At 40.7% G+C, this 9,475-nt stretch overlaps 1 protein-coding gene and 1 pseudogene across 1 annotated transcript in view; one reads left to right on the top strand and one right to left on the bottom strand.

Annotated features, from left to right (window-relative positions):
* Positions 1-534: 534 nt before the first annotated feature.
* LOC109473107 lies at positions 535-8,248 on the top strand (annotated as a pseudogene).
* A 521-nt stretch (positions 8,249-8,769) lies between these two features.
* The window catches only part of LOC109472963 (testis-expressed sequence 264 protein-like), a 3,235-nt gene continuing 2,529 nt past the window's right edge, over positions 8,770-9,475 (bottom strand). Inside the window, exon 5 of the mRNA XM_019772826.1 lies at positions 8,770-9,475. This exon is cut by the window's right edge and continues 286 nt beyond it. The gene's annotated coding sequence lies outside the window, so the exon portion shown is untranslated.

The raw sequence follows: 9,475 nt of genomic DNA, 5'->3' as shown, positions 1-9,475 counted from the left end.
ATATACCATTTACCCAAACATTAAGAACACCAGATTGTCACGATCATCTAGAGTACAGGTTTCATTGTACAAATACGTAAGCCAAAAATGATGACACAGAATTATTTTCAAGACAACAAAGTTCAAATCTGGCTAAGTTTCTGGACACAAAGTTCTTGCAATTCTTCCACGCAAATGGCAAAGACATATCCCAAATAGTTCACTAGACAGTCTAAGGAAAAAGAGGAAGACGCCTTAGGCAGTGGAAAACCCCTTGAGACGGTCTGTCACACTTATAGACCAGCTTAAACCGCCCCCATTCAAATATACCAGTATGTCGCAATCCTTGGGGGCGATACCAACTGCGCATACAATATGAGGGTGCATGAAATATTAGATGTGTACAATTGAGATATTAAGTAGAGAAAACACTAGGAAAATAAAATTGAAGATATAAAAAAAGTACATAATAAGAATGAAAAATTAAAGAAAGGCCTCATTTTACAGTCAGTTCAAAATAAATATCCAAACTGCAACGTATATCCCCTGTACGTTCGGTTTGGAACATTCCGGTCTCGCCTCGTTTTGAGACGGTGGGTCAAGGAAACTTAGCATATATTTGTTAGGTAGGCGTGTGACTGAATACTGTACTTTTTACGCGATACTCTTAAACTAAAACAGCCAAACTTGCGATATAGAACGAAGATTCTCAAGATTCAAGTCTTCAAAATGGTGGCAAGAAACAAGTCGGAGAGTTTTCGGACCGTTTTCGTGGGCTTTCTTGCAGTTTTGACGGTAAGGGAATTTTTGAAGGATTTTACTTCCGTGTTTGAGTTCGTTTGTTGTTCCGAAGCATTATAACCTTAACACCGTGGTTTTAAGGGCTTTGTGTAATGTCTAGTGGTGTATTTAGTCTCCCGGTCATCATAATAAAGATTCCACAATGTTCCATCTTATCAATATTGGGTAAATCAAGTGTCAATGTTGAAAAGATTAGTCTTTTGTGGCATGTTCTGCTTTTACAGCCTGATGAATTGCTATTTCCGTGTACACAACGTTGTGCTTTGAGAGTGTTTTTCAAAGACACATTTACACAGCTTTGCCTGCACTTCGACTGCAATATATAACGCTTTTGTGTACAATATAATTATGTTATGAACATTTAAGATTTCTCTTATTTGTTGTGATTAATTTAAGTTTCTTTATTGATATGGGGGTATGTATATTCTCAGGGTTAGGGAAGTGGCTAGTGTCCAAGAACTTTTGAATTTTTTTTCGCACACTTTCTTATACCCATGATGGCAATAGCCTCCGTAGCAGGCTTATAGAACTGGGGGTTTGGTGGTCTTCGGCTGTTTTCTGATTTGCCCAGTTCAAAAACGGGGGGTAATTCAACCAGGCCAGCTATATATATGCTATATGCAATCAGAAAATAGCACATAAAAGCTCCCAAAGACCCTGAAGACCCCCCAAACCCCCAGTTTTTGGCATGCTATGGAGGCTAGCATGGCAACATGACCTCAGTACTTGGTATGTGATTTGTTTTGTGCAAATCTATTAATCTTAATCAAATGATTCAAAGTTCAAATATGTGAGTTAACGTGCGCCTGAAAAACATGTCGGTATTTGACCTGTGGGTTCTGGTATGTGCAAATATTGAATCGTTGAACATTTCGGCCAGTTCGGTAAATACATTAGTGCGCAGTATAGACATATTAATGAAACTTGAAAACTATGTTTCTGCTTCCTTTACTATATAAACATTAACTCTTAGTGTCACGGACGAAAGGTAGTGGGTGCTAACTGAAACGTCTGACCGTTTCCAAAATCATATCCAGTTGCTTGAGTAACTGTTTTTTGGCGTATCTTATTACCTGGATGTCTAACCCTCACCGACATATATTAACGTTTCTTTGGTACAACCAGTGTATTATGTGTTACTATAGATACATTTGGTGTAGGTTGCATAAACATAAGTATTTTTGAAGGGGGGTACTAAATATGTGTTGCAGCTGTTGATAAGATAGGTTGCAAATTGTGTTGTTTAAATAAATTGCACTTTGTTCAAAGCTGGTTGAGCTAGGGGCACGTTTTGGCCGATAGGGTGACTTGAGAATGTTTACCGCTATTCTTTTTGTGGTACAGTTCAATATAAAACTTTAGGGGCACAACGGTTCACTAAATGTGATGCCTTCTCTCTTTCTAGCCCTCTATCGGTCACCAGGTCTGTCTCTCTCGTTTTCTGTCTCTCTTCCTCTGTCTCAATCTCTCTCTCTCTCTCTCTCTCAAAGAACCCCGCCTCCATTTACCTTAGCACATGTGAAACCCGAGAACACACCCCCTTCATTGATTTAATTGTGACACTCTCAAAAACATGTTGACAAGAATCAACCCATAGTAAACGGAACATATCAGTTACAGCTTGGTTACCGAGTTGTTGCCGATGGTCTATAGCCTCCACTAGGCCTTTCCAAGGGGCCATGCATTGTAGATTTCAGCCAGAAAAGTGGGCATAATTGGCCAGGGGAATGCCTGCAAAAGGCTAACATTTTCTCTTGATTGGATTTTATTGTGGCCAAACTCCCCTGGGAAAAAACTAGGCACCCTCAGTTCACAACAAGTTCACGTTGTTATTCTAGTGGGTTTACAATACATATACCACAAGGGGAGAGCATTTGAGGAAGTCCTATTCTTTCTCTCAAAAGAGTCCATTATGTGGAACAAATTATGTGGATGTTTTTTACGGTGCTCCTGAAGACTACAGAAAGGGGACGATTTTGAAAGAGACAGAAAAAGGGGAAGTAAGTGATTAGGACAGACGGATAGAAGAAAGGGTGCATCCAACCGTTTCCTCCAAACACAGACACGATGCAGGCATGTTTGTGTCTATTCGTTAGTCTCTACCAGGCTTCGGGAGGCGGCTGGAAAGAGTAGAAATCGGCCAAATAGAGAGATAACATGCCAGGAGAGTTTGTCTGCTGGGAGAGAACATTTCTGGTGCGGCAAACTGTTCTCTCCCAGCAGACAAACTCCCCTGGCATGTTATCTCTCTATTTGGTCGACTTCTACTATTTCCAGCCGCCTCCCGAAGCCTGGTAGAGGCTTGAAATCGGCCAAATAGAGACATAAACATGCCAAGGAAGTTTGTCCGTTGAGACTGAACATTTCGTCGCACCACAAGAAAACACACAACGTCGCAAAATTGTAGCAAAATTTGAAAAATTTCTTCGACAAGGAAATGTTTAAGTCTCGAGGGATAGGCATACAAGGACTCGTGACAAGCTTTAGATCCTCTGCTGAAAGAATTGAGTCATGCATTTTTAAGTTACTTCCGTGTAGAGAAACCATCTGTTTATCTTGAGTTGAAATCCTTTGCTGCCAAGAAAATGCTTAAATCTCGAGAGAAAGACTGACAGGGAGTCGTGGCAAGCTTAGATCCTCATAGTCATGAATTTTTAAGTTACTTCCGTGTGAAAAACCATCTGTTTATCTTGAGTTGAAATCCTAGCTGCCAAGAAAATGCTTAAGGATAGACTTACAAGGACTTGTGACAAGCTTTAGATCGTCAGAAAAAATTGAGTCACCATTTTTAAGTTACTTCCGTGTAAAAAGAACATCTGTTTATCTTGGTTTCCTCTTGCTGTGACTAAGGAGGAAACAACTGGACAGAGAATTGTCACTCGTCCAAGTGTTAACAGTGCTCAATCGTGCGTTACACAAAACACCAGGTGGGGTATGCTTAGCCTCTACCAGGCTTTGGGAGGCGGCTGGAAAAAGTAGAAATTGGCCAAATAGAGAGATAACATGCCTAGGGAGTTAGAGAGTACATTGAGCGGCAAACTGTACTCTCGACCAAAAGATCTGCTTGGACATTACCGAAGCTGTATTATAAATGGACACTCCACTGGCCAAAGGATACTGTCTTGCCACTGTAGTAACTGCTTGGAGAGTATTATTATTATCCTGCCGGACGTTGACCTTTATAGCAAGCACTCAGTGCGCGCAAACAAAAGTCTTAAATACTTATAATGGTACATGGACAATTGTTTTCGTCAGTATCTACGGAAATATTATTCAAAAAAGGGTGCCAAGTTGTAGAAAGACTTATCAATAAGTGAAAATATACTAAACAGGTGGTCAATTGATAAGATAGAGAGGGCTATTATAAAAGTACTGTGCTCTTGCTGTACTTAAGTAAGGTTCACTGGTTTTCGACTATTTGCCGAATCATGTTTTGCTTGCGGGCGTTCAAATACAATGTCTGGAACTCAATTCTTGTGGGCATGTCGGTGTGTTTTTGGTAAACAAAGGATCAAAATGTTTGCTGTCGAGATCTTGTAGGAAGTGAACTTTGTTTCACTTTCCTTTTTTTCTTTGAAAGAAAATGTTTTGCTTGGAGGCTTTACAATGCAATTTGTGGAACTCAATTTTTGTCAGCATGTTTATCTATCTTGGGTAAACAAATAAAATAATCAGAATTTTAGCTCTCTAAACCTACTTTTAGGGATAGAACTTTGTTTCAGTTTTTTCTTTGAAGGATAATGTTTTCCTTGGAGGCGTTCAAATACAATTTGTGGAACTCAATTTATGTCGGCATGTTCATCTATTTTGAGTAAACAAAGGATCAGAATGTTTACTTTCTAGATCTACCTGTACTTATAGGGAATAGACTTGTTTTGCTTCAAGGCGTACAAATACAGTATGGGGAACTGTACTGTTGTCGGCACATTCATAATCTATTGTGGGTAAACAAAGAATAATGTTCAATTCAAATTAAAATTTCAATTAAAGTCTTCTTAGAAGTGGGCTTTAATTTGTCGCAGTTCTTTTTCTTTTTCTTTGAAAGATAATATATTGGTAGCAGATGGATATAGTGTGAAAAGTCGGGACTCATTGAATTTTCTCTCCTATCTTTCCAGGTCCAGTGTGTACGCGGCAATACCGTAACAGCTCAAACAAGAACAACTTCCCCAACACAAACTCCGACGCAAACTGATGCTGATACGCAAACAATGTACAGTACCGTAGTTGTGGACTCAACTGTCATAATTATAACCGATTCCAGTGTTGACGTTTGCAACAGTACTTTGAAATGTTCAGGGGAGAAACAATACTGTAAAATGGAAAATCAAAGCGATTCGGGAATTTGCGAACCTTGTCATGACAGTTGTGAGACCTGTTCTGGCCCTGGGACTATGGACTGCACAAAATGTGATCTAGATTCTACTAGCTTTATTGTGCAACACGTTGTTTACGACAGCGAAACAACGACACCTACCGGAACAAGTGCGCAAATGCAGACAACGACTGAAACAACGACGACCCAAACAACGACTCGTATGATGACCACTCATTTGACAAGGACGTATATGTTTACGTCACGATCCACTGACGTCACAACTGCTATTGCGTCATCGCATACGTCACGTTCTCCTGATGACGTCACTACTACTATGACGTCATCGTCAACGCATCCAAACGCTAGTCCGACGGCCGCCGCATCAGAAAAACCGCATCCAAACTACTCCATCACACTAGAATGTGTGTCAGATCAACCATGCCCAGGAGACTTAAAACTGCCTTTCCTCAGTTCTAAAATATGCTGCCACGCAGAATGCGTAGAGAAGGGGTGTTACGGTAGCTCACCTAGCGACTGTTGCCATGGCAACTGTAAAAACGGTTGCTATGGCGACGGGAGTGGGCAATGCTGTCCGACGAATTGCGATCCGAAGTATGGATGCTATCACGATGGTGATAGTGTAAAGTGTCGTATGCCGTTGAAAAATGAACCACCGACGTTAACGGCACTTCACTATGGACTGATAGGTACAGGCGGCGGCATTGTAATAATGGTTGTTGGTATCGCAACGGTGTTCTGCTGTGTCAGAAGAAGGGGATCCGCGAGACCACGGGGGGAGTCCGACGGAGGGGAGGAAAACATTGAGGTGAGACCATCGTCTTTTCTTTAACTTTTTATTTTTTTTAAATTTTACCAAGGCCACACCGACTTCATTTTATGGATGACATCCTCTAAAGACCCCCAAACTAGTGCGTGCGGGTTAATAAAAAAAATTCCAAAAATAGAAAATGCTGCTAAACCACAGGAATGGGCAAATAATAGGGCAAATAATAACGTGTTTTTTCTTCTTTCTTTTCCATGACGACAGATGAGAAAGAAGAAAAGATCCAAGAAAAGGGTAAGAATATTTTGTTATCTTTGCTGTAATTGTTTTATGGTCAACACCTCTTCTAGTGTATTTACTTTGCACCCAATGATTGTTTATACAATATTTTGTTTTGTTTTTCTTTACAGAAAAGAAACAGCTATGTTCCTGGACCAAACAGTGTGAGAGAGGTAAGGTATTATGTTTCTTTTCTCTTTATTCAATTTTCTCTTTACTGAATCCAATTCATTCATCTCATTCATTCACCAACAAACCAACCAACCAACCAACCAACGACCAATTAACCAACCAATTAACCAACCAACCAACCAACATAACATTGATTGAACTTTATTTATTTGCATCATAGTTGAATCAGGAGGGACCGTATGCAAATGAGGAGTACACAGACCCCTCTGGATTGGCCAACCCGTCCCACCAACCAGACGACACGTACGATGACGTCAATCCGGAATCCGTATACGTCGAGCCACAACCGGATCAGTTCAACAATCCGGAATCGACGAATGACGACATCTACGATCAGCCGCCTCCGGAAGAATTGAACCGGCACCAGGGCGCGACCAACTACGGTTACCATGACGACGGCCCGGTCTACGGGAACGATCCGGATCAGGTTTCCGGAGAACAGTATCCGGTTTCCGGAGAACAGTATCCGGTCTACGGGAACGAGCCGGATCAGGTTTCCGGAGAACAGTATCCGGTTTCAACAGGACAGTATCCGGTTCCCGGAGAACAGTATCCGGTCTACGGGAACGAAACGGATCAGGTTTCAGGAGAACAGTATCCGGTTTCAACAGAACAGTATCCTGTTTCCGGAGAACACTATCCGGTTTCCACCGACCAATCCGGATTCGCGGCCGCCGATGAACCTGTCTACCAAAATTACAACCCAAATTTAAATGCAGCACAACAAGTACAAGACGACCTACCGATATATGAGAATCAGAACTTCCCGCAACCTGAACACCAGGACTTGCCCGTGTACTACGACTACACGACGCAGCATCATCCGGACGCAACGGAATCCGGATTCCCTCCTCCACCTCCGGATGATGAGGAGGAACCGCTCCGGTCCATCGACAGTATGCCCTCTCTCCCCCCTCCTCAACCCCCGGAAGATCTACCGGATCTCCCCCCACCGCCGCCCCCTGAGGAGGACATGTTCTATGCGGAGACAGAAATTCCCCCTACACAGCCTTCTCTGCCCCCGATACCGTCTCCGAAACCCCCAGCACAGCCCCAGTCCGCCAGAGGGAAGAAGAAGACCAGAAGAGGCCCGCCGCCGCCCCCGTCCGGGCCCCGGCCGGACTCCGCCAGGAGAGTACAGAGACCGCCACGTAAGTAGTCATTGAAAAAAAAGAGTGCGTTTATCGTGAATGTCTCTCTTTCTCTCGCTGTCTGTCTTTGTCTCTCTGTATAATCTGTTACTCTCTCAACTCTCTCTCTCTCTGTCTGTATCTCTATATATTGGCCTCTATCATCTCTCCCTCTGTCTCTCTGTGTGTCTCTCTCTCTCTGTCTCTCTATCTAGGTTTCTCTCTGTCTCGCGATCTCTCTATCTCTATCTTTCTGTCTCTATCTAGGTCTCTGTCTCTCTGTCTCTGTCTTTCTCTCTGTCTCTTTCTTTCTCTGTCTCCCTCTGTCTCTCGATCTCTTTCTGTTTCTCCTTTTTTCTCTCTCCCTGTCTCATTGACTCCCTATCTATCATATGATTGCTTCCTTCCCTACTCTCTTGCTCTTTCAAAATTTCTTTCTTTGCCTCTTTCCATTTTCCATTCTCTATCAACTTCAACCCGGTCTCAATTATGTTTTACAGTGTAGTTTGTGTACATTCTGTATGTATTAGATAAAACTACAAGATTAACAGTATTATTTGTTTGTGTGTTTGTTTGTTTTGCATAACTGGTAAACCACATTTCGTGTAATCCTAATCCATTACAGAAAGTACCAGCAATGTTTGTGTGATAACAAACGTTCTGTTGCCCTTTTCTTCACGGGTTGTCAGAAGACAACCGGAACCAGAACCGGATGTGTATGGGTACGAGAACGACCAGGGCCAAGTCTACGGTTACGACAACTAGTGAAAAATCGCCCCCTATCGCCCATTCTCATGTATGCAATGCTTGGTCACAAACATAAAGATTCCGTATTAACTAAACAAAAAAGGAAGAATTGATATACTATAGCATAGAAACATTGTGAATATTTCTTTAGTTGCTTGTATAAGACTATTTACCACAATGTGGAAGAGAGGGCAAAACAAGTGTTTCACATTAATACATTCTACATAAATTTGCCCTCACATATTCATACTTGTACTAGTACATATGTAACTCAGGATTTTATATGTACCCACACGAAAAAAAGGTTTTTAGCCAAAAAAAAACTACAATTTGTACATGTACCATTTATATTACTTGTAGTTACTACCAATCCCTAATTAATGTACTGTATCCAGCATTTAGACTAAACATTAGTTTTCAGTCTATTATAATATGTAAACATTAGTCGAAATACAACAAGTGTAAGACATAGCAAGTTTAAGACATAGTATTAGATTTTTTTGCCTCAATAGGCGATTTTTCATATACCTTTTTTATATTTTATATTCTATGTGGAAGAGTGAGTTTTTAAGTTGACACTCTATAAATGAATATTAAAGGTGGAAATATATGCTGTATACCTTAAAAGGATAAACAGACTGAACGGAAAAGAAAGAAATATCAGAATATCTCTTAAAAGAAATGTCAGAATATTTCTGATACACGCATTAATTGTGAATTGTATAACTACTTAATCATCGTTACTATAAAGAAATACAAAAGGAATACAAGAACAATGTCTGCCATTTGACATATATGTGCTCCGACTTTGAATGCAATGTCGATATGTTTTAATTATTTTTCTATGACACTAGTATAACAAGTATCCGATTTTTTATCCATAGCTTTATTCCAGATTGTAAGAAAGTATTGGTTGTCAGTATGTAGCAATTTAATGGACAGATTCTTGCAACATTTGTATCAAACATACGTGGAAACCATTTCTTACAATAAAAGTTATAAACTGCCTCTTATACTGTGCTGCTGTTGTCGAGGAGAGAAAACAATTATAATAGAACCCAAAATACGTACAATTGCGCTCCCACATTAAGCTTACTAGGTTAAAGAGTCAAACCTGTAACAACTATTCAAAATTAGACTAAAGAAATGCGTGTAGTAATGACAGTAAATAGCCATCTTATTGGATTCATGGAGTGCCATTCTATTTGTATTCCGGGGCTCCCATACTCGCTTCCTAACAAATAG

Source organism: Branchiostoma belcheri, unplaced genomic scaffold (genome assembly GCF_001625305.1).
Source record: "Branchiostoma belcheri isolate BF01 breed outbred unplaced genomic scaffold, Haploidv18h27 scaffold29, whole genome shotgun sequence".
In the NCBI taxonomy this organism is placed as follows: Eukaryota; Metazoa; Chordata; class Leptocardii; order Amphioxiformes; family Branchiostomatidae; genus Branchiostoma; species Branchiostoma belcheri.
This window is presented reverse-complemented; position numbering and strand designations above follow the sequence as displayed.